Source organism: Somniosus microcephalus, chromosome 2 (genome assembly GCF_052327205.1).
Source record: "Somniosus microcephalus isolate GS21.2 chromosome 2, FLI_Smic_1.0, whole genome shotgun sequence".
In the NCBI taxonomy this organism is placed as follows: Eukaryota; Metazoa; Chordata; class Chondrichthyes; order Squaliformes; family Somniosidae; genus Somniosus; species Somniosus microcephalus.
This window is the reverse complement of record NC_140988.1, coordinates 299,970,339-299,996,784: the sequence shown is the minus strand read 5'-3', so window position 1 is coordinate 299,996,784 and position 26,446 is coordinate 299,970,339. Positions and strand designations below refer to the sequence as shown.

The 26,446-nt window shown below is 42.4% G+C and overlaps 1 protein-coding gene across 1 annotated transcript in view; it reads left to right on the top strand.

Annotated features, from left to right (window-relative positions):
- Nucleotides 1–26,446, top strand: part of LOC147123480 (talin-1) — a 287,370-nt gene that overhangs the window by 106,340 nt on the left and 154,584 nt on the right. The window lies entirely within an intron of this gene.

Below are 26,446 nucleotides of genomic sequence, written 5' to 3'. Positions count from 1 at the left end.
GTTATTTAGTAATACATTTCATTTGCTCTTTCAGTGACCTTGCTGTGAGCCTAGGTTGCTGTTAGGTTGCCTATCTAACAGTGACTGCACTTAAAATATTTTATTGTGACATGTTTTAAAACATCCTGAGAGTGTGAGGCTGTATAAATAAAAGTTAATTCTTACTTGAAATAAATAAGGCATTGAGAAAAATTAGATAGTTTACTCTCTGATTTCCGTTACTGGGCACTTAGCGACCACATCTTCTCTAGGTAGATGTTTTTAGAATGTTGTAACAATGCTGTAAAAGATTTGTTATGTTACAATGTGTGTAAAATATTTAACAAAACTGATTATGTTAACATAATTGTATACTGTATACCAATATAAAAAGGAGATATCTAGGGGATGTCAACATTTGTAACAGATGTGGGCAGTGCATTGAAAGGGTTGGAAGTTCATTTATTGACTGACTAAATAGAAGAGTTACTAATTTTTAAAAAAATACACCAAGTTTCAGAAAAGCTTTAATTATAAGTCATCTACTTTGGCCCCACCTTAGGAGAGGTGGTAATTGCACTCGTCATTTTGAATTCAATTGAATTCAAAAGTCATAAACGCCACCTTGGTCTATCATTTGCTGTAAGAAAGTGAATAGTAGGATTCATAAAGTAATAACTTTCCTTGCATGTGGCAAAATATCTGACTATTTTGAGATGCTGCATACCTGTGCATATGTATGTTCTCAGTGTCGATACGTTTCATTTTATTGCTGATCTTGTTTCTTCAGCTGTATGCCAAATATGAAAAACAACTAAAGTGGAACAGCGCCCACTGCATCAAGGCCACCATTTTATGTGGCAAAAGCTTGTGACGTACGAAATTACAGTAAATTTGCAACACTAGCTTCAGTCTGCTGTTCCAATTTTATTGTGACTCTTGCCTTTACTTGGTTATATTTAATTCAATTTCAATTTCAATTTTATTTGTCACATAACCAAATACAGCAAGTGAAATCCAGTCAGTGAAATGCTTTTTTCTTAACGAGCCGAGCGCACCAAGCAGCAAAGGACACTGAGCTGCCTGGTACGCACGGAGCCCGCAAGGACGGCAGCCATCTTCATCGGCGCCATCACAATAGGGTCCGCTCTCGCCTCGCTCAGCCTTTCCCGCACTCCTGCCCGACAATCTTCAGCCGCCGTGGTACCGACGTCCCGGGGCCTGCTTCTCCCTGGCTCCTTCCACCCGGTCTGACCTCCGAGCCTCCCGCGGTGTCCGACCTTCCAGGGCCTGCTTTTCTCACCCTCGGTCCGCTGGCCGCCTCCCCTCCTACCGGTTCGACCTCCGAGCCTCCCGCCGAGGAGCTGCCGGCCGCCGTGCTACAGCGGGTCGTCGTGGCCTCCATCGCTGCCTTGTCTGTCCTTAGTTTTGTGTTGTGGTTAAGTCTCTCACACTTAGCCTCAACAATCCATATCCTGTTGCAGATATTTTTCCTAAATATTGAGATGTCCCAGCTGTAATATACTGTTGAAGAATAAAAAAGTTAACCAAAATGTCATGTGGTCCATTGCTAAATGTGCCAGGACTATATTGTCCATTGTGCATATGTAATTCTTCCCTGCCTCCAAGAAGACCAGAAAATCTTGCTTAGATATATGGTGGTTTCTTGTACTAAATGGAAAGCTTGTACTGTTCATTCAAATGGTGTTTGAGCGGTGCTTAAAATGGTTTGTGAACTGTTGCCGTTTTCTGTAGCTTAGCCCCTGCATTTTGTCAGGTTCTCTCACCACAGGATGCATACTTTCTTCCTTAATTAGCACAGCTGCACGCTGTCATTCAACTATTGATCAGTTTAGAGTTAATTCAATAAACTCACTTTTTAACCTTTTTTATAAACAAACAATTACTTCCATTTTAATTTTGTCAGTCCTGCTGATTCATGCAGTGGCAAATATGCTAGTGAGTTTATTGCCCTTGACGTAGATTCTAGATTGCTGAGGAATGTGGGTCAAGCCGAGGAATGGGGTTCAGTGGCAGACCTGCCAGAGGAGAGGGATAATTCCTACTGTGTTTGTGTGTGTTTTTTTTGAATGGTGCTTAACAGTTGGTTTTATAATTGTTTAAAATGGGCAAGAAGGATTACACCATAATTTTGTGTTTTATATGCAGCCAGTATAGATGCAGTTCAGTCATTATGGGTACTCCAGCGGGGAGGGGTGTGTGTGTCAGAGATGCATTATTGTAGGCCCAAATTCTCTGTCCCGTGCTCAGAGTGCAGGAGCACAGAATTATCCCTGCATGTGTCACAAGATGAAGTATTGCTCTATATACAGTTGAGGGCAGCACGGTGGCATAGTGGTTAGCACTGTTGCCTCACAGCGCCAGGGACCCGGGTTCGAATCCGGCCTCGGGCGACTGTCTGTGTGGAGTTTGCACATTCTCCCCGTGTTTGCGTGGGTTTCCTCCGGGTGCTCCGGTTTCCTCCCACAGTCCAAAGATGTGCGGGTTAGGTTGATTGGCTATGATAAAATTGACCCTTAGTGTTAGGGGGATTAAATACGTGGGGTTACGGGGATAGGGTGGGATATGTAGGGGTTACGGGGATCGGGTGGGATATGTGTCGGTGCAGGCTCGATGGGCCGAAATGGCCTCTATCTGCACTGTGGGGTTTCTGTGATTCTGAGTCCCTAGAACTGCCAAACTATAAAACTGGCTTAACGTCGCATTTTCTCAAAATCTAGGAACTCTCATTTTCATCAAATTGTGCAGTAAAGATGGAAATTGTACTCACCTTGGATTGTCAGTGGAGGAATGGTTTGTAATCCAATTGGATCTACAACAGCTATGCATCGTGGTTGAAAACCTCTATCTTTCACCATGAAATGATTAAGGAGGAGTGAATAATGTTTTTAACTTGAATAAGCAGTGCCTTGATTACATCAGAAAAACGTTTTTTTTTACAGCAGTGCTTGGATCATTTTGTTTAGTTTTCTTTAGACATTGCAGTGTTGCATCTGAATAGTATATGGCTATTGATCTGTATCAAGTCTAGCTTCGAAGATGGCTTTGATTACTCAAGTGATGAAATTGTAATGCTGAGTACAAACACACATACTTTTAAACCTGTGAATAGCTTTTACTTGCAATTTTTTATTTCTTCCACTTCCCCCTTTTTGCTTTCTTCTGCAGGTTTGGAAAACCTTTACTAGTGTGTTCTGGTACATTTCACCATTGAATCTTAAGGGTCATCAAACTGAAATGGCTAAACCATATATTCAGACATACAATTTACCCATTTCAATATATTGCATTGTAGAACATATTTGAATAAATACATCTCCAGGTATGAATTGAATAGTGAAACACATCTTGGTATTGTGTAAGTGCTGAGTTGTACTGATGTTCTGCTAGTACAGGGCTAGTTGTAACTTCATGTACTTAAATCCTCCAAGCACCCTTGCACTTCAGTGAAGGCTTTAACAATGCAAACCTAAGTTTTAAAAATCCCAACCTTCCATTTGATTAGGATCTTAATTGGCAACGAAAATATTTGAGTTCAAGGTTCAAAGAGGGCTGGTACTTCAGAACTAGTGAGTGGAGAGCCAACACTACTCAAGTGCGAGAGCTGATGTTCTCTTACCAAAAACTCACTTTCTGCCAGAATGCCAAAAATGGAAATTTGGTTATATATAACAAAAAGTAATTGCTACTATGCAAGTACCTCATTTTGAAGTATTGCTGTTTAACCCAACATGTAATCTGTAGGATGGATATAATTGGGGTGCCACAAATTGTTGCTATATATCTCACCTGTCCAAGTTAGTCTGATTTACATAAAATATACACAACATATGAAATAATAGATTCAGCCTAATTTCTGAAAAACTTAACCAGCTCAGATGTGGCTTTACAAATCCACTTAAACATTGAACCCATGGGATTTTAATGTGTGTATGTGCACATCATGTTCAATAAATATCTTTTGATGGTGAATTTTCAGAGAAACCTAGTTATTCAGAAAGTTGAAATTGAAGTAGGAACGTTTAATGAGGAAAGTTGTGTTTTCATGTTTAAAATAAATTGTGTTCCTGTTGGGACCTGACATTGTTTCAGCCTTGTCTGGATTATTTAGTCTCTAGTATTTGAATGTACGGGTGTAAGTATGTGGCTCAGGTTTATCTTTTTGAAATAAATAGGTTACTTAATTGGACCACATGTAGCATCTCAGGAAACTCAGACCATGACTGCTAGAAGTGGTTTGACTAAACATAGATCACTGCTACTGTAAAAGTGCACATAATGAGACTTGGAAAATAGCACATGCTAACTTTTGACATTTTAATTTGTTCCTATAAATCAGTTGCACATATTTTTGACTCTGAATTTAATATGGAAGCCTGAATTATCCTTGGTTTATTTAAGCATTTTAAGTCATTGTTTATATTGATCTTGGTTTGGAAGAATCTTAGAAATGTCTTGCATATTATAATTTCATTCAGTGACCATTGCTTGAAAAGGCAGGGTTTGGGGCGTGAGGCTACTCTTAGACCATTTATATTATATCAGTGTCGCCCTACTTGTACTATAAGATGGATTTCTAATGAGCTTTGCGTATGCACAGTTGCTGTAAAGTTACATTCCTGCAACTTCACCATTCAGCTCATGGACCTTCGCTGATATTCGGGAAGGTCCATTGTAGGTAAGCAATATGAAAATTGATGAGGCGGTTCTGCAACAGAAAGGGGGGCACTTGTATTCAATTGACGTTTTCCTAATTGAACCTATTTAAGTACTGAGTAATGCAGGACAAAGACTGCGATATTTCACTATTCAATTGCATAGTTATTTTGACAACTCTTGAATAAATGTTATTCACTCAGTATTTTGTTTACATAGAAACATAGAAGATCGGAGCAGGAGTAGGCCATTCGGCCCCTCGAGCCTGCTCCGCCATTCAATGCGATCATGGCTGATCATCCAAATTCAGTACCCTGTCCCTGCTTACTCCCCATGTCCCTTGATCCCCTTAGCCTTAAGAAATATATCTAACTCCTTCTTGAATATATTTAATGAATTGGCCTCAACTGTTTTCTGTGGTAGAGAATTCCACAGGCTCACCACTCCCTGGGTGAAGAAAATCCTCCTCATCTCTGTCCTAAATGGCTTACCCCTTATCCTTAGACTGTGACCCCTGGTTCTGGACTCCCCCGCCATCGGGAACAGCCTTCCTGCATCTAGTCTGTCTAGTCCTGTTAGAATATTATAAGTTTCAATGAGATCCCCTCTCATTCTTCTAAACTCTAGTAAATATAAGCCTAATCGACCCAATCTCTCCTCATACGTCATTCCTGCCATCCCAGGTATCAGTCTGGTGAATCTTCGCTGCACTCCCTCCATGGCAAGAACATCCTTCCTCAAATAAGGTGACCAAAACTGCACCAAGGCCCTGTACAACCGCCGCAAGACATCCTTGCTCCTGTACTCGAATCCCCTCGCTATGAAGGCCAGCATACCATTTGCCTTCTTAACCGCCTGCTGCACCTGCACCTTCAGTGACTGGTGCACAAGGACACCCAGGTCTCGTTGCACTTCCCCTTTTCCCAATCTATTGCCATTCAGATAATCTGCCTTCCTGTTTTTGCCACCAAAGTGGATAACCTCGCATTTATCCACATTATGATGCATCTGCCCAACCTGTCCAAATCGTACTGGAGTTTCTCTGCATCCTCCTCACAGCACACACGCCCACCCAGCTTTGTGTCGTCTGCAAACTTGGGAGATATTACATCTAGTTCCCTTGTCTAGATTATTAATATACATTGTGAATAACTGGGGTCCTAGCACTGATCCCTGCGGTACCCCACTAGTCACTGCCTTCCACTCACAAAAAGACCCGTTTATTCCAACTCTTTGCTTCCTGTCTGCCAACCAGTTTTCTATCCAAGTCACTACCTTACCCCCAATCCCATGTGCTTTAACTTTGCACGCTGGTCTCTTATGCAGGACCTTATCGAAAGCCTTCTGAAAGTCCAAATACACCACATCCACTGGTTCTCCCTTATCTATTCTACCAGTTACATCCTCAAAAAATTCCAGTAGCTTAGTCAAGCATGATTTACCTTTTGTAAATCCATGTTGACTTTGTCCGATCCTGTCACTGTTTTCCAAGTGCTCTGCTATTACATCTTTTATAATGGGCTCTAGCATTTTCCCTGATGTCAGGCTTACCAGTCTATAATTCCCCGTTTTTTCTCTACCACCTTTTTTTAAATAATGGGGTTACATTAGCTACCCTCCAATCCATGGGAACTGTTCCAGAGTCTATAGAATTTTGGAAGATGACCAGCAATGCATCTACTATTTCTAGGGCCACTTCCTTAAGTACCCTAGGATGTAGATTATCAGGCCCTGGGGATTTATCGGCCTTCAATCCCGTCAATTTTTCTAACACCATTTCCCTACAAATACCGATTTCATTCAGTTCCTCCCTCTCATTAGACCCTATGTTCCCCGATATCACTGGGAGTTTATTTGTGTCCTCCTTTGTGAAGACAGAACCAAAGTATGTATTTAATTGGTCTCCATGTCTTTGTTCCCCATTATAAATGCCCCATATTCTGACTGCAAGGGACCTATGCTTGACTTTACCAATCTTTTTCTCTTCACATACCTATAGAAGCTTTTACAGTCAGTTTTTATGTTCCTTGCAAGCTTACTCTCATACTCTATTTTCCCCCTCTTAATTAATCCCTTTGTCCTCCTTTGCTGAATCCTAAACTGCTCCCAATCTTCAGGTTTGCTGCTTTTTCTAGCCAATTTATATGCCCTCTCCTTGGATCTTATGTTATCCCTAATTTCCCTTGTTAGCCACGGTTGATTCACCTATTTTTCTTTTTTTTTTCATTTTTATGCCGATCAGGGATGAACAAATTCTGTAGTTCATCCATGTGATCTTTAAATGTTTGCCATTGCCTATTCACCATCAACCCTTTAAGTAACATTCCCCAATCCATCCTAGCCAACTTGCGCCTCATACCATCGTAGTTTCCTGTATTTAAATTCAGTACCCAAGTCTCTGAATTAACTACTTCACGCTCCATCTTAATGAAGAATTCGATCATATTATGATCGCTCCTCCCCAAGGGGCCTTGCACAAGATTGCTAATTAATCCTTTCTCATTACATAATACCCAGTCTAAGATGGCCTGATCTCTAGTTGGTTCCTCGACATATTGGTCCAGGAAACCATCCCGTATACACTCTAGGAATTCCTCCTCCACAGTATTGTTATTAATTTGGTTAGACCAACCTATATGTAGATTAAAGACACCCATGGTAACTGCTGTGCCCTTATTGCACGCATCTCTAATTTCCCGTTTAATGCCATCCCCAAACTCAGCATTACTGTTTGGGGGTCTGTATACAACTCCCACTAATGTTTTTTGCCCCTTGGTATTTCTTAGCTCTACCCATATAGATTCCACATCATCAGAGCCCTGCAACAGCTCTGAGACATCCTTGACCCTTGCACCAGGGAGGCAACATCCCATCCTGGATTCTCGTTTGCGGCCGCGGAAACACCCATCTATTCCCCTTACAATAAAATCCCCTATCACTACAGCTCTCACGCTCTCTTTCCTCCCGTCCCGTGCAGCAGAACCACCCATGGTGCCAGGAAGTTGGTTGCTGCTGCCTTCCCCCAATAAGCCATCCTCCCCAACAATATCCAAAGCGGTATATCTGTTTGAGAGGGGGATGGCCACAGGGGACCCCTGCACTACCTGCCTGCGCCTACTACTCTGCCTGGTGGTCACGCATTCCCTTCCTGCCTGTGCAGCCTTTACCTGCGGTGTGACCAACTGATTAAACGTGATCTCCGCGATGTCCTCAGCATCGCGAATGCTCCAGTATGTATCCACTCGCAGCTCCAGCGCCGCAATGCGGTCTGCCAGTAGCTGCAGCTGGATACACTTCCCGCACACATGGTCATCCGGGACACGGGAAGTGTCCCTGATTTCTCTCATAGTGCTGGAGGAGCATGCCACGGGGCCGAGCTTTGCTGCCATGACTTACCCTTCAATTTAATTTAAATTAAATTAATACCACCAATTGTACTACAATTAAATGATATACTCAAGGGCCCTTGTTTCCTAGCACTCCCCGCTACACAACAGAGACCTTAGAAACTATAGCCACAAAATTAAGACCGTCTAAAGTTTATAAGCTATGAACCTTAACTGTCTAACTATAGAGTAGTATAAATACTCACCTGGCCGTACTCACCTGGCCGTACTCGCCCAATCAGCTGCTTCCTCCTGCCCGCGTCACGTTTTGAATCTGGAATGCCCCCGCCGGTCTGAGATTGGTAAGCCTTGTACCGCCGCGCTCTCCGCTCCCGACACTGGCTGAAACTCCGCTCTCACCGCTCCCGACACTGGCCTGTCTTTGTCTCAGAAGTCACGATATAAACAATGAAACAAATATGAACAAAATGCATTTAGTTCTCTAGTTTGAAAATACAAGGGGAAGTAAAACCGAAGAAAATACAGCACTGAATTGCAAAATTATAGTTGCATGATTTTTAATTTTCCCATATAGAATTGACTAGGATTGGTGTATACCATAAGGAATGTATAGCTTCGAGTATATTTTGAGTAACCATGCTTTTGCAACTAAATATGAAGGGTCTTGCTGCTTAAGCAGCTCTTCCTCCCTTTGTTCTTGCCCAATCACACTATAATTCCCCACGATACCCAGGTAAACCATTTCAAAGTGGCTTTTATAACTTCTCTATATTGTGTTTGCCAGCTCGTGATGCTTGGATGTTGTGTAGCTGACGGTAACAGCAAAAGTAAATTTGCCAGATTCACTGAGGCTGATGGCCAGGAAGACCCAGTAAAAATCAGATGGCACTAGCACAGTATATGAGATTCCTGAAGATGGCTTTTGTAGTCGATGCTTTTTTCAAAATGCTGCACTTTTGTAGTCAGTACTTTTTCAAACACTGCACTAAGTCTGCTTGCAGAAATGTTTGATACATTTACACAGACTCGAGTTGCATCATTCTAGATGTGATCAGATCATTAACTATAAAGAAAGAAAGAGTCTTGCATTTATATAGTACCTTTCATGGCCTCTGGACACCCCAAAGTGCTTTTACAGCCAAGGAAGTACTTTTGAAGTGTAGTCACTGTTGTAATATAGGAAACGTGGCAGCCAATTTACATATGTAAAGATCCCACAAACAGGAATATGATAATGACCAGATAATCTGTTTTAGAAATGCAGGTTGAGGGATGATTATTGGCCAGGACACCGGGGTAAACTCCTGCTTTTCTTCGAAATAGTGCCATGGGATGGGATTTTTTACGTCCCTCAGAAAGGGCAGGGGGGTGCCTCGGCTTAACGTCTCATCTGAAATACGGCACCTCCGAAAGTGCAGCACACCCTCAGTACTGCACTGGAGTACGAATATTTTCTATACTATAGTATTTTTTTTTACTGACCTATTGGAACAGTTGATTTATTTTTTGCTGTAGAAAAATGACCTGATTACTTTAGGAGAAAATTACTTCATGTTGACAGTGGCCTCTGCAATAACTATAGTACTAAATTAAGAATTCAGGAGGAGATTCTGCTTATCCAAAAATAAATGATAAATCAATGGTGTATAAGCAAGCAGTTAGTGACATCACTGACCAAGATCAAATCATTGTCCCTTCCCTCTCTTCCCCCATCTTTCCCCCCCCCCCCCCCAATTGTCAAAGAGAGAGGAACAGAGAGTTCTTGGAGGGTTGTAGGGCTGGAGGAGATTAAAGATGGGGAAGAGATTTAAATACAAAGATGAGAATTTGAAATTGAAGACATTGGGAGCCCATGTAGGTCAGTAGGACAGGAGGGATGGGTGAGGTGAGTGAGATTGGTGTGTGAAGGATATGAGCAGCAGAGCTTCAAATGATCTGAAGTTTACAGAGGAGGGGAGGCCAACTAGGAAGGCTTTGGAATATTGAAGTCTGGAGGGGAGATGGATTTAAAGAGACAGTTGGTAGTGGAGAAAAGAAACTGGGGATTACCTTTTCTTTCCAGGATGATCTTGCAATAGTGGGTGATTTTGGCTGAGGAGAGTGCAATCTGATGGCACTTGATATAGCCCAACCAGATCTAGTGATAGATGACAAATTATTTGACCACCTGTGTTCCTTGGATTTGTGGGTGCAAAGATAGGGGCCATACTGAGGTGGGGGTGGAGGGAGGGGGAGAACAACCAAGATGGGAGAGTTAAGGTTTTTACTGGGGATAAGGGCATCAAAGGTGGAGAGGAGAAACTGGTTGAGTATGTTGACAGTTGTAGAAGTATCATGGTGAATGGAAGGTCAAAGACAAAGTAGTGGGAGTTTGAAAGTGCAGTTGTAAATGATTGGGGAAAGAGTTCCTATATTTGTATGTTACTATATCTTGGGGAGAAACTCAGGGTGGTGTTTTTTGGGGTGTAGTAGACAGAGAATTTTAAATGAGAGGTAAAGTAGGTGGGACCAGGTGAGATTCTCAGGAGGAGAACGTAACTGAGGAGTAGAGGGAAAGGCCATGTTGTTGTGATCAGGGGCACAACGACACTGGCAGGTTGGGTGGGACAGGTGGTAGAAAGTATAGCCACGTGGGGAGGCTTCAATAAGGGGGGCAAGGTGTCACCACTCTTTCCTGATGGAGATTCCAGTTGCATGGATTATTGCACGCTATCTAATCGCACAGTGAAACACTGCAATTCACCAACATCCAGCACCAGCTTTTCTCAACTGCTGGTCTCCGTTACCCCGTGACCGCTTTGCTTTGTCCTCTTGAGAGAAGGCAGGTAAGCAAGTACTGTAAATAGGTTAGTTCAACAGGACATTTTTTTTGTACTGGCAGCAATGCCCTTTTAAATCTTCTGAGCAGTGCGGAGCTTGGTACACTGACATTTGAAAGATCCCACTGTAGCTGCCAGTGTTAGAAAACTGCTTGTTTAATCTGCCAAGGTTTATATTGCAAAACTCTGGCTTCATTATGCCTGTCTTACTGGCTCACTTCCCAATAAAAATGTGTGCACTGGTGTCTAGTAGATTTTAAATGTGTAATATTACTAAAAAAGCTACACGGCATGTATCTGAACAATTCTGGTATTCAGAAGGGTACAATGAACAGTGGCGTTAGGAGTCCTTGAACAATACATAGAGAAGTACATTAACATTCTTCTCCCTTAACACTTTTAAGCATGGAGAATGGAACAGTCTCTTAATGCAGGAATTCTTTAATGAAATTACTGACTGAATCTACTTGGGAAGTTGACGCTTAAGATTGATCAAGATCTTGAATGTGTTTTATCTTGAGAGAAAGGACTGACACTATGCTGAAATTCAAAGTTGCTTTTTTTAAAGAAATAATTGACTGTTGTAAGGACCATCTTGTACTTGAATTACTTTTTGCACTCTGTTCTGAAGTGATTTTCAAATTATGTGGAATATAAAGCACAGACACAGGCCATTCGGCCCAACTAGCCTGTGCTGGTTTATGTTCCACATGAGTCTCCTCCCATTCTATCTGTTGTGTCTGTGTATAATAAGACACAGACTGCAGGAGAAACGGTACAACAGGTGTTTACTGAATGAGGGTTACTCTAGAACTAAATATACAGATCACTACTCAGGGTTTATATACAAGTGTGGTCACTGCCGGTACTACAGTATACAGGAGCTGTAAAAAGTAGTTCTCTCCCTTAAAGGTACATACATTACAATTCCTCCCCTTTTAGATTAACAGTACCATAACACTCTTAACAATTAAATATCAAACTAATTACAATTAACACTTTTAACATGCAACATTAACTGAAAATAGTCTATTTATAAATTCATTCTTTGGGGAGGCTTCCTGATTCTTTCTGGATAACGCCTTTCCCGAGTGTGTCGCTCTTGGTGCGGAGGCGATTCTAGCACCCTGTCGTCAGTTGATTCATCAGCTTCCAATGCTATTGTTTCTGAGGTAGATGCGACCTGTAAGTCGGGTTCCTCACCAGGTACGTATGGCCGAGGCATGGGGTTGACTCGTTCCTGTGACTCTATGATCTGGTCAGCATGGCGTCTCACAATGTTCTCCCCAACATCCACTGTGTACATTAGTAGCCCCTGCCGTGTGCATATCATTCCTGGTTGCCATTTCTCTGTTCAGTAGTCGCGGGCCAAGACTGGTTGCCCTACATTGAAGCTCCTTGTCGGCTTCTCATTGATGTGCTGGAATTGCTTACTCTCAATATCTCTTCGTACATTTGGTCTGAGCAAATCCAGACGAGATCTCAACCTTCGGTTAAAGAACATCATGGCCGGGGCCTGGTTGGTGACTGCATGTGTCGCATTTCTGTAGGCTAACAGGAAATTGCCCACCTTATGCTGCAGTGGAATGTCGTCATCGCACATGGCCTTTGCTGCTTTTTTAAAGGTTTGTACGAACCTCTCAGCCAATCCATTTGTGGCTGGATGATACGGGGCGGATGTGTAATGCCTTACCCCATTCCTTTTCATAAATCTTCGAAACTCTTCGGACACAAACTGTGGTCCGTTATCAGGGCAAATCTGCTCTGGCAAGCCGTTCCTGGCAAAAATGGTCCGTAGGACTGCAATAGTTTTCTCCGTGGTGGTGGAGGACATTTTGATCACCTCAGGCCATTTCGAGTGCGCATCCACGGCTATTAAAAACATTGAGTCCATGAATGGACCAGCAAAATCAATATGCACCCGTTGCCATGGAGATGAGGGCCACTCCCATGGGTGTAGAGGGGCATGTGGTTGTGCATTTTGGACCTTCTGGCATCCTGAGCAGCTCTTTGTCAGGTCCTCGATTTGCTGATCGATCCCCGGCCACCACACAAGCCCTAGCAAGGCTTTTCGTTTTCACCCCTCCCAGATGACCTTCGTGAAGCTCATTGAGCACTCTCCCTTAACTTGGGTGGAATTACCACTCGGGATCCACACATCAAGGTCCCCTGGCATACTGACAGCCGTTCTCTTCTGGATGAGAATGCTGGCAACAGTGAGTCACCATGTGCTGGCCATCCCTTCACCGTCAAATCATATACCCGAGACAGTGTCGGGTCATTTCGTGTCTCCTCTATACCAGCGTTAGTTACTGGCAAGCATTCAATTATAGTCGAATGAAATATTTCGACAGGATCCACTGCTGGTGCTTCCTCCGCAGTAGGCAGTGGCAGGCGTGATAGCCCATCAGCGTTTCCATGCTGTTTCGTGCCCTTATACTCGATTTCATATTGGTGCGCCCCTAGAAAAAGGGACCATCTTTGTAGCCGTTGCGCAGTCATCACCGGAACGCCCTTCTTTGGATTAAAGATGGAGACAAGTGGTTGGTGGTCAGTCAGCAAGGTGAACTTCTGCCCGTACAGATAGTGATTGAACTTTTTCACTCCCCACACTAGGCTGAGGGCCTCCCTGTCAATCTGGGCGTAGCTACGCTCGGCTGAGGTTAGTGACCGAGACGCAAAGGCTACTGGCCTCTCCGAGGCGTCCGGGAATTTGTGCGACAGCACCGCTCCAATGCCATAGGGTGATGCATCACACGCCAACCGAATTGGTAGTGCTGGGTTGAAATGAGCCAACACCTCTTTTGATGTGATCAATGCTTTGCTCTTCTGGAAAGCTCGTTTACATTCGTCACTCCACTTCCATGGTACCCCCGTTTGCAGTAGGGTGTTCAGTGGGTGTAGTACGGTAGATAAATTCGGCAAGAACTTATGGTAGTAGTTCACCAGCCCGAGGAACGACCTCAGTTGTGACACATTTTCCGGTGCTGGAGCCTTGACTACTGCCTCAATCTTTTCAGGGGACTCAATAACGTGGCCACAATACGAGATCTGCTTCTGGAAAAACTCGCATTTGTGGCGATTAGCTCGGAGTCCATATTCCTTCAATCTAGTGAGCACCTGCTCCAGGTTGGCGAGGTGATCACTGTCATTTTCGCCCGTGACCAGGATGTCGTCCAAATAACACTGGGTCCCTGGGATCCCTTGCAGGACTTGTTCCATTGCCCTTTGCCAAATAGCCGGAGCTGATGCTACCCCGAACACCAGCCGGTTGTATTGGTAGAGACCTTTGAGTGTTGATCGTGAGGTACTGTTTCGAGGCTTCTTCTACCTCCATTTGCAGGTACGCCTGGGCCGGATCAATCTTAGTGAAGCGTTTCCCTCCAGATAGCGAGGCAAAAATATCTTCAATCCGCGGAAGCGGATATTGTACCGTGTGAAGGACTGGGTTCACTGTCACCTTAAAGTCCCCACAGATGCGAACCTTCTTTGGTTCCCCAGGCGTATTACTCAACGACCTCTTCATTACAGGAACGATGGGTGTAGCCCACTCGCTCCAGTCCACTTTGGGCAGTACTCCTGAACGTTCCAAACCTTACAGCTCTGTTTCGATGGCTGGGTGGCTTGCATAAGGTATCGGTCTGGCCTTAAAAAAAAAAAAAAAAAAAAAAAAAAAAAAAAAAAACTTTGGGCTTGCATTTTCCTCTATTTTGATCGTCGCTGTTATGTCTTTTAATGTTCCGAGTCCCTGCTGGAACACTTCTTGTGCATCAGTTAGCATTTTTGACAGTCGTCCAGGTGTGACGTCGTCATCCTTTTTGGCATCTACAGTCAGTGCTTGTATGGAATGCCAATCTAGCTGTATCTTCCGGATCCGTTCACGTCCTAGTAGTAGTGGTCCTCCATCTGGCAATACATATAGGTCCATTTTTGGTGTTTCCTTGCCGTTATATAGAACGTTCACCCTTATTTTTCCTTTGGGGTAGACTTTTTGCCCCGTGTACGTCTTCAAGACAATCTTTGTATCTCTCAAGGGTAGATGTGAGAATAGCCGCTTGTAGTCCCTTCGGTTTATGACTTAGGGCTGATCCTGTGTCCAATTCCATTTTCACTTGGACTCCTGCTATCTTGAGCGTGACCCAGATAGTTTGGTGATCCTCCGTTTTGATCACATTATGTAGTTTCAGACAACCCAGCTCCTTGCTTCCGGAGTCTGTATCACTCTTCTGTTCGTCTGAACTACTCTCCGTCACCTTATGTACCTTCTTGTACTTCTCCTGTGGAGATTTCTTGCTGCTGGTTTTCTTTCCCGACCTGCAGACTCTTGCTATGTGTCCTACTTTTCCACACTGTCTGCACACTTTGTCCTTGAACCAGCAATCATTATGGTCGTGTGTTGCTCTGCCGCAGCGATAGCACTTCACTGTTCCGTATGACATTTCATTTGTGCCATATTCTTGCGGTCTCCGTTGTATCTCTGCCGTGCCCCATGCTGCTGCTTCATGTGATACTGCAATGCTGAAAGCCTTGTCCAGCGTAAGATCCTTTTCTGATAGAAGCCGTTTCTGGGTTCCTTCACTTTAAAGCCCACACACAAACTTGTCCCTTAAAGTATCTACTAGTCCCGTTCCAAACTGGTAGTGTTTCAATAGCTTGTGCAGTTCCGTTAAATACTCAGCATTACTTTCATCTTTATGCTGGTTCCTTTTGTGAAACTTAAATCTTTCTGCTATCGGCAGCGGTGTGGGGTTTAAGTGGTCCTGTAGGATTGACACTATGTTTTCAAAATCCTTTTCTACTGGCTTCTCTGGGGTTACTAGGTTTCGTAGTAAGCCATATGTTTTTGCACCCATTGAATTCAACAATACCAGCGCTTTCTTGTCATCTGGCACTTCATTCGCCTTGCAGTATACTTCCATGCGTTCGACATATGTCGTCCAATCTTCGACTTCATTGTCGAACGCTGTGATACAGCCACTCTTTGGCATTTTTGGGTGTGGTTAGACTGGCTTAAAATGGCGTCTCCCGCGCTTTCCTTTCTTCCCCGCTGCGACTTAAAATGGCGTCTCCTGCGCTGCTGCCAACGCCGCTCTCGGCGGTCCCCGTGGCAAATGGCGACGCCCTGTGGGTTTCGTGCGCTGCTCCTGCGCTGCTGCCAATGCCGCTCTCTGCAGTCCTCGTGGCAATGGCAGCGCCTCGCGTTTTTCTGCGCGCCCCTCTCCCCCGTTGATACTGCTTGGCCCTTGAACACCGGCTGCGCTCTGTGCGCTCTGCCCTCTCTCTCCCCCGTCGACGCTGCTCGGCCTTGTTCTGTGCCGCTCGGTCGGCTCTAGCCGCCGCTGTCCGGGAAGGGTCTGCGCAGTAGCTGTTGCCAGCCTGTTTCGCTGGACCACCGTGACTGGAAAGCCAAGCCTGGCTCTCGACAGCCTCCCCTGCGATGCTCAAATCTCCGCTGGATGACTGGGCGGTTGCCCGTGGTTGACGCCCGTGCTTCTGGACTCAACCTCCTTCCACTGTTCTCCAGGAGCGAATCCCTGGGAGGTGATGCAGAGTTGCAGGTCGGTTTGAATCTGCTCGTCGCCAATGTTGTGTCTGTGTATAATAAGACACAGACTGCAGGAGAAACGGTGCAACAGGTGTTTACTGAATGAGGGTTACTCTGGAACTAAATATACAGATCACGACTCGGGGTTTATATACAGGTGTGGTCACTGCTGGTACTACAGTATACAGGAGCTGTAAAAAGTAGTTCTCTCCCTTAAAGGTACATACATTACACTATCTACCTCAGCAAACTGCTGCTTTAGAGGAAATTACCAAGTGAAAGTTAAATGGGTAGGCCACCAGTTGATCGTCCTTTAGAAGTACAGAAGATTTTTGTATATTCTGTTTAAATTTTTTTTAAATCCAATTGAGTTGCACTTTGCTATAAGGTTCCTATGATTGCAAGCCAATCTGGTTGTAATCTTTGCACCAGTACAGTTGTTTTGTCAATGTTGAGATTGTTGTTAATACATGGAACTTTACAGATTCCTACATCTGTAAAAATATTTGCCTACATAAGTGACTGTACTTCAGAAGTAATCCACTGGTTGTGAATCACTTTGAGACATCCTGAAGATATGATTAAGGTGCTATCTTGATGCTATTCATTCTTTATATAAATATATTGTTTCTGCTGTATTTCTTACTTTGCTACGTGGAAATTCTTAAAGGAAGTTTTGACTCACTACTGGAAGGCACACAGCAGTGAGTTGAAATGTGGATGAGTTTCCGCAAATGAAGATGTGAATAAGTTGAATACAAATTATGGGCAGTACACTCAAACTTTCAATGTATATTTTAATAATTAAGCTGCAAATAGTATAACAAATTTGGTTCTGACTGGAAACTTGGAATAGCTGTGGCGATGTACTCCATTTATACATGGAGATTGTAGAAAAATCATGAGCGACAACTATATTTGATATTGTACATTTCTACAAATATTGCTGAAATATGGAGAATGTGTGTGGAATGCAATGGAGGACACATGGGTTACAACATTGCCATTTTGACTCTTGAATATGTGTTTAAATGCAGCCCAAGATACAGGTGTCACTTGTCAGCTAGGAACTGGAATTAAATAAGTCTGACATCTCCATCTAGTTCCCAGTGGACTTTAAAGTGTATAATTACCCATAATTTTGCACTGGTTCTGAATTAGTAATCTTGCTTTGAAAAGGCACAAAAATGACTCTCAAATTGAAATGCTGTCCAAGTGTAAAGATGGTGCTGTTCTAAGGCACATTTCTGTAAAGAATTCTTTCAGTAGCTATGTGTACTGGCATCGTATATGCATTTATGAAGACTTCTTCTATTCATTGTTTCCAGTGAAATCATAAACACCTTGTAGAATATCCTGGCAATCTCACTAGGAATACTGAAGAATTGTCTTAAACACATTTAGGATGTCACTACACAAAGTGAGTGGAGGAATTTGTACTTGTGGTCTGATGTTGCCTATCTCATCTTGTGGCTTCCTCAACTTTTTAAAAAAATGCATGCTCTTTTAAAACTTGGATGGTTTAAAATTTATATGAATTCTGACTTGGTGAATATGACACGTGTGTGTGTGTGTGTGTGTGTGTGTGTGTGTGTGTGTGTGTGTTCTTTCCCCCGCCACCTAATCGGCCTTTTGTGTAACCTTGTTTTACATCCTCTCTGGACATTACATGACTGGTGGTGGGCAGGTGGATATGGGTGCTAAAGATGTACCTATTTACAATTTGGATCTATGACCTTAAAGGGACAGGCCAAGTTCAGTAATGCTGCATCTCTGTAGCATTCATTGTATGGTACGATGATGCATTTGCTGGGATGGAAATTGTAGATACCTATGGAATGATCTAGATGGGCTGATCACCTCCCTCTTGTACTTATCTTTGTAGAATGCATATCATTCAACTTGTAGTGACCAACTATAACAGAAATTTAGTGTAATAAACCATGTTATTGTCCCTTTACACTCGCGTTTTCTGATGGGTCAGTGTAGGCTTATAGCGATGCTTTCTCTTTAGTTTAGTGCTTCTGCTTGTTTAAGAATTTTTTTCTCTAATTTTGTTGCCTTGATGCATCGTTGCTTCAATGTACAGCAACTTGCATTTATATAGTGCTTTTTAATGTAGTAACATGTCCCAAGGCACTTCACGGGAATGTTAGCAAACAAAATTTGACACCAAGCCACATGAGATATATGGGCAGACGAAGAGTTTTTAAGGAGCGTCTTAAAGAAGGAAAGAGGCGGTGAGGTTTAGAGAGGGGATTCCAGAGCTTGGGGCCTAGATGGCTGAAGGCAGGGCTGCCAATAATGGAGCGATTTAAAATTGGATGCTTAAGAAACCAGGATTGGAGGAGAACTCGGAGGGTTGTAGGACTGGAGGAGATTAGAGATGGGGAGGGGCGAGGCCATGGAGGGATTTGAAAACCAGGATGAGAATTTTAAAATAGAGATGTTACTTAACCAGGAGCCAATGTGAGCACAGGGGTGATGGGTGAATGAGATTTGGTGTGAGTTAGGATACTGGCAGCAGCGTTCTGGATGACCTCTAGATTTAAAAGCTAATCACACAGAAGCACGGCATTTCTGAATCTCCAGTTTCTAGAATTCTGAAAAGAAAACTGACTGACTGGGGAAAAAATTGAGAACCGGGATAGGAAACTGATGTATGAAAAATGTCCGATTTTGATCAAGCGCTTCCAGTCCTGCTTGATGGTTGCCTGTTTGAAAGCTAAAGCTAATGAGCTTGCCAAAGAACTCTGCATTAAAAGTGTGGAGAGATGACGGATGCAGAAATTGTTTCGACTCAAACAGAAGCTGCGGAGGATGTAAATGAAAATGTGGCAGAGCTGGAAATTCCCAAATTTAGACCGGTAGATTCTGCACTGTGCGTTCTGTGTCAATTCATAGAGTCAAAAGATAGTGAAACATTTTAATGATTTTTATGCACTGGAAGGGGAAAGTGTGGAGCTTGATAACTTATGATCTCCATCAAAAAAAATCAATTCTTTTGTAGCATTAAAAAAACCATGCGATGTGAGCTTTTGACTTTAAATTTTAACATGTTATACTGTATTCACCCTTGAAAGATGATGCTTCCCTCTTTATAGAAATTGCCATTTTATAGCTATTTGTGAGGTTAACCCGAGCTGTTTTAACTAACTAACTCTCTTCCATTGAATTCACAGCCAAAGAAACTTATCTATCCCCAGCTGTTCTCTTACCTGCTCATCAATCTTAGAATGACACTGTGGGCACCTCACATGCATCTGCATCACTGCATTCACCTCGCTGTGAAGACCTTGTGTGGTCACATGATGGTGACCAGCATTATATGTTCGCTCCCACAGCCGTTACTACACCCAACTTAGGATGACTTAGACCATAGAACTAAGTATGTTCTCCAAAAATGTCAAAACTTAGTATTCAAAATAAATAAATAATTAAACCTTGAGAGGGAGCAAGAGTAGGAGGTCTTCAATAGAGGGACTGTATGTAAATCTTGTTAATGTATATAATAGCTCCCACTGTACTGGAATTGCACTTTCTGCCTAATTGTATAGTGAGTTTAATGGTCTTTGTAGAGAAACTCCACCAAAGAGACTGCCTTGCCATCCACTGTAGAGGAGAAATGCTCTTTTTTCTGATCACGTGGAATTATTTTTAAGATGGATAATGCAGTTAAAGTGCATCCTAGATCCTGACTTTGGTTGCGTGGTCCATAGTAAACCAGTGGTCACTAAAATAGAGTCCAGAGTAATTAGGATTTCAGAAATAGTTACCAGATTTTCCAGGAAAACTATAGTATGATCCAGGCAAGTAAAAGTATAAATGTCTGCTTTAACTGTCTGAGTGCTAAACGCACTTATTCACCATTGTGTAAAAGCTGTGTCCTGTTATATAAGGAAAACATTCTGAAGGTGGGGTAGAAGAGAAGGGTGTGTTACATAATTTTCTGCTACATTTATGGGGGCAGTTCATTTATTCCCTGTAACATTAAAGCTTCAGTGACCTGTAATCAGAATGTCACAGGTTGATGGCATTTACTCAAGTTGGCAGTTTGCCCTAAATTGCTGGCTTATTTAATTGCATTTTCCACAATTGGAACCCAGCTGTATGAACAAGGTGTTGAATGCCACTTGTAGCTCATTTTTATATTGTGGCTGGTGCTGCGCTAGTTTGGCTGGTCCACAACTGGCAACATCGCTGAAGTAAATTGTTTGATTGGCCAAGACTGATAGCTGGAAAGACCCAGTAAAAACAGGTCTTGGTGGCCTCTGGCTTTAGTAAGTCCAGCAAGTTCAGTTTTGTACTGCTGTTGGCTGCGAGAAAGTTGCATGGCTGGAATTGGTAGTACTCGCGCTGCATTAGTGCAATATAAAAGCAGCTTAGATTTTCAGCACACCAGGCTGCACCTCTCCTATAAGAAACATTTAATAGGATCCAATTGTTTGTGCTCGAGACCTTTTTTAAGGAAGAAGGCTAAGCACGTAGGGAAAGAAAATACTAAATATTGAAAATATTCCAATCTGCTTCTGTTTGTGAAATTCTGTGGGTCTGTAGAAGCTGTCTCAAACTGTTACACTAGTGGGTGGCCTAGCAGCTGCAACAGTAGCTGAATTGTAAAGTGTCAACCAGAAGACTTGAATTTCAATCCATGTGTCAAATAACATTGAGCTTTAGTTTCCCTCGGGATGTTTGCCAGTCTCATTTTGGGAGATTTAGGGCAGGCTGGCTGAATATTTGTCCCATCGTGCAGTGCCAAAAGCACACCCCTGCCATGTCCAAAATTGGGTGCATCAAGACAGTCCCATTTCAGCTGACACAAACAAGGTGCTGGAAATGCTTAGAAAATCGGGAAGAATGGTTAACATTTCCGGCATAGCCTTTCGTCAGAACAGTTTTTGTTTCCGATTTCTGGCATCTCCAGTAATGTGCATTTCCTTTCTCGGCTGACGATAGTTTAAACTGGGGAGTAAGCTTTTATTGAAACATTTTGTGTTGACACTTGCACCCTGAAAAATGTTAAACTTGTTCAGAAAGAATACTGGGGGCTGGTGTTGGACTGTACTGCAAAATAATCTATATTTTAGTAGCTGTCTTCTTTTGGGATGTACCAGTACTGGATTCTACAGTCTTTTTAAGCCCGGGTATTTCAAATTACCACCTAAATTTTTCAATTAAATCTATTTAAAATATTCTAGTTACTTCCAAAGTCAAGATGGAATGCTACACTTTTAACTTCTGTATTCAAACGTCCTTATTTCTGACTTGCTTTTATGCATCTCCAAGCAATCAGTAGTAGAACAGCATTGAATGGAATGCAGTAGCAAGTCACCATCTTCTCATCCCCTGCCTGTCTCTTCCCATACCCTCGCCTTTCAATCAGAGATAATAGGTAGCACTGAGCCCTAAGGAAAAGGGAGAATAACTTGTAAAATTAGTCTGCAAAGGAATTTTAATGCTTTTTACAAATTGTGCAGTATATGGTATAAAGTAGTAAAAAACTTACCTTTATGTATATGGATAGAGTTGTCAACATTGTGTAAATCGGTAAAGAATGAACTCTGGTGCCAAGCTTACCACTGATTTGTAGTATAGAGCTGCTCCTTACTTTTGGGACCTGCACAGACCAGCTATATGGGTTTTTTGCACTGCTAATCTGTATAAACCTTCTAACATCAGGGTGCATTCCACCAGATTGTCAAAGGCATGAAAGTGACTCTCAACCTACTGTGCTTGTCCCCACAGTTCGCTTGCTGCCAAATCGCCCTGATTAAATGGGGCAGATTTAGCATCAAGGAATCAAAATTGTATTGCAGAACTACTTCGTGAAGAATTTCTGTAATAAGGGGTGTGTTTTGAGTGTGTCCAAGCTACACAGAAAGGCTTGCCAAGCTGATAAGTGAATCTGAATGAAGACTGAATTACATATTCACGTCAGCTAGGATTACTGTGCAGAAAACCACCATTCCCACATCACTGCTCTGTGATCTGTTACTGAGATCTAATGGAGCATTCAGACAGTCTCAGCTTGTGGCTTGAGGGTTGACGAGATTGTAACAGGATGTTGGATTTGCTTAGAAAAGGAAGGTTTGAGAGTCCCATTATTTCCTTTGTCTGGTGTAAGAGGAAAGCGCTCTGTGTATTTGTGATTTTCTTTGTAGATTTCCCAACTTGACAGATCATTGACTTTTTTTTATATTGAAGTTTGTAACTCAGCTATAATTGGATTTTTCACTTGTGCAAAATATCTTCTTGAAGTGTATAAGAATCCTTTACGGCTTCCATTTTGCTACGGCAGTCTTTAGGGGCAAAGCTCCTTGTATGTTGAGCTCAAATCTAGAGCTGCTACTCATTCTCGGATAATCAGAAGAGATTATTTTATCTCCACCTGCAAAAAGAAAAGCCACAGCATTGACTTTGTTTTTTTCTGGATAGGGAGAGGATTAATTGTTAATCTAAACCAGCCTCGGAACAAGCTACTGTACTTGCGAAAATATCAAGCTCTTCAATGAACTCTGACACAAATTGTAGTGAAGAATTCCGGGGTGTCCTGGCACATTGGACCTGATAACTTATCATTTGTATTCTATGTTTCTTTGTCTAGCTGTTACAGCCAGTACAGGACATTGACTTGGCCACAGTGGCTGTCAATCTTGTATAGTGATGTGAGGTTCCTGTCCTGGAATTTAACAGACTACTCTTGTGAATTACTGATTCTGGTGCCCCATTTAATGCGGAAAGTAGTTCATAGTTTTGGAAGAAGCATGCATTTTTGGATGTTTGCTATTGAAGTAGAATTCAAAGAGCAATTTACATATGAATCTGACTGGGCTCCTACTGACTCGGAAAGCTTCCCAGTTTTATACTGTGGATGGTTTTCTGAACTGGCAGGTAGTAGAAAGAATGCCTGAAACTGCCTTTCACTTCTCCTCTCCCTTATCCAGTTCACAGCCCTGTACACCTCGTTGCTTAGAGACCATCAGGAAAATATTTGGCAATTGGTTCATACAAAAAATCGCAAGGACTATACTTTTTTGCCTGCCTTAAATGACTCTTCTTTACCCCCCTCCCCACCCCCCAGCTAGATCCCTGCAGCTGTGCAGTGGATAAGTTTAGATCGGGGTAAACCTCGGGTGCAAGCTTTGATAACTGAGGAGGAGGTAGGAAGTGCTGAATTTGGGATTGGAGTCTTTGTATCTGCTTTATGATCAACTGTAAATGATTTTGGCTCTTCAACCAAATCCGTATCTTGGCAGAATTGGCATATCTAAATTCTTACTTGAGATTTGTATTTAAACACTGATAATTACATGTTCTAATATAACTAAGGTGAAAATATTGGGTAATTTCAACTTGTGCATAAAATTGTCTTACTCTTGTTAGAAATGCTCGTATTGTTTGCATCTGTTACTATGATATTTGCTACCCCCCCCCCCCCCCCCGGCCAAAAAAAATAATTCCTGGATCATGCCTAATCTAAGACAGGAATTGTGGGGTCAAGTTTTCCTCCAGTGCTGATTGTTTGTGAAGCTGAGCCCTTCCAAGCTGGTCTGCTCTCTTCCTTCTTCCTCACTGACCTCCCTCCCTCCCAGAAATGTGGCCATGTCCCTGACCTTGCTCACCATGATTCATTTCTTATTGGTCAAGCCTGACCTGTTATCCCAGTCTTGACATGTTCCAACCCACCTCTGACCTTTTCCTACCCTTTCACACCTGATCCAAGGTGAAGACTGTTAAATTTGTATTATTCCGTATTTGCTGATTGTAAGTCCTCAGTACTACCAGAACACACAACTCCCTCCACAGCGCTACCAGAACCTGGAACACATACCTGAAGTATATTTATTTTAGGTCACCATTTTCAAGAAATCCCCTCTTCCCCCAGTGGCGACTGTACTGAGCTGGCTTTCAGAATAGGTTTTGGGCTTGGTTTATGGGTTAGGAGAGTCTGATTGCGTATTCCCTGCTGTCGACGGTGCTGCCTTCACTGCCAAACCCCTGTTGCCGATACTGGATCCAGCAGAAGTTAGGAACATAGGAAGTTCAATGTCGGGGTTGGGAATCCTGTCACTGGATGGGGGGGAAGGAGGGGCACAGCGGGTCCGATGTCTCAAAAGGATTTCCATACTAGTGGGAAATCTGAATTATTTAAAATTCTCAGCTGAAGGCATTTAGCTGTTATAGGAAGAGGAAGGGCAAGAGAGAGCCAACATTTTAGTCGCCGTTTGGTAGGTGGAGCTATGGACAATGTGCTATGTATCTCTGAAATACAGCTGGGAACTCACGGGTACGTGAGCAGCAGCACCACCTATTTTGAAGGTAAACCTTGCAGGACTCAGTAAGGGAAAATGAATAGGCAGGTTTAAGCATGAGGAATGTGTTACAGAAGGTTAGTGTTACTTGCCAGGAAGTGCGTGTATATGCGAGACTTTTTATTAACATTAGATGTATTATGTAAAGTAGCAATGTCCAACACTATTCTGTGGGCCAAATCTGGCCTCCACTTAAGTGCACAAAGCCAGTTTCATCTACATCTAATTTAATTGGGAACTGAAACTAACCATTTTTGAAATCTGCTTTGTGTGCTTAATGTGAGCATGGAAGACGAGATGAATGATTTAACTGCCTGCAGCCCTTTAAGCTCCCTAAAGAAGTGAGGCTGAAACTTTCCAGTTTAAGCTTTGGGGAAGAGAGCTTCAATTTTTTTTCATATTTTGGAGCTTGCAATTCTATATGGGGATCTGACTTTTATGGGTCGAGTTTGGTCTGTGTGGTATTTTGTCTTTTTGCATATGGACAAGCTCCCAATGTTTGTGTTTGCGGACGTTTGACTTGTGTGTGTCGGGGCTCACATTTCTGTGAAACCATGTGGCCCACTCATTGGTTTTGATGGGTATATCTGGACCCCAGCTCCAAAAGATTGGACATATATTTGAAGTAAAGGATTCAAGCTGTGGTGGCTAGTGTTCATCTTAGCAAAAATGGAATTTTCACCAATTCCTGTACTGAATGCTTTGCTGTATTGAATGACGTGAGATTGTAAATATGCGTTTAATTGTCTCTCTGCAGATGAACCCTTCGGTTTACTGCTGCACAGAAACCACTTCCCGTACATGTGTTTCATACTAAGTTCTGTTTAGTATGCAACTAATCATATCATTCCCTAATCTTTCATGTGATCCACAATTACCATAAAATAAGATGGCCTTCCCAATATATTTTTATTCACTGAACAACAGCCATGTTACTGTATTGTCAACAATGGAACCTATGGCAACCATAAGTGTTAAGAATATCAAATGTCATGGAATATTAAAGATTGTAATCATCATTCTGTACATTTGATTTCCAACATAGAAATTTTTGATCATAGTAACCTTTCCTGTTTAACTGAGATTATTTATGTCTATGTTGTAACCACAAAAGCAGTTTGGTTAAAAATAAATAGACTCCTAGCCTGATCCTCAAATAGACATTCCTTCATTACCACTAATCGTACAGATGACTTGAGGGGCTAGTGGCAGAGCACATGTTCCTTTTTAAAACAATTGATTTTACGGATCACTTTTTTTGCAACTGTCTGCTGCAGTTTCTTGATGTGACTGGATCATTCCACTTCACAGCAAATACATAATACTGTATGCACATGTAGCTACTTTAACAAGAAATTGTTTTGTGGATATTTTGTTTAAAAAGTAAGTAACTTTTTTGTTTTAGACTGCAAATAATGTACAAGACTATTTCTAATAGAAGCAGGGAGAGTCAGCTGATCTGAAATCTTCGATGTAACTTAATTTAGCACATCTGTGTGTTTGTCTCTGCTCTTTTAATTCACATGCATGAATTGCTGCTGCGATGTTTGCAAGTTACTATGCTGCAATTGTAACTTAGTACAAGGTCTTCATCATGGATACTTGAAACTAATGGATTTTAATAGGGGTAGAAAACCAAGCTGTGACAGGACAATGAACAGTAGTTACTGAATATTCTCAAAAGTCTGTGAAGCGCAAGTCACTTAAATGTTCTGAAGGGAAATACCTTCAGCTCTTGTGTTCTGTGTTTGAGAATGTTGTGAACGG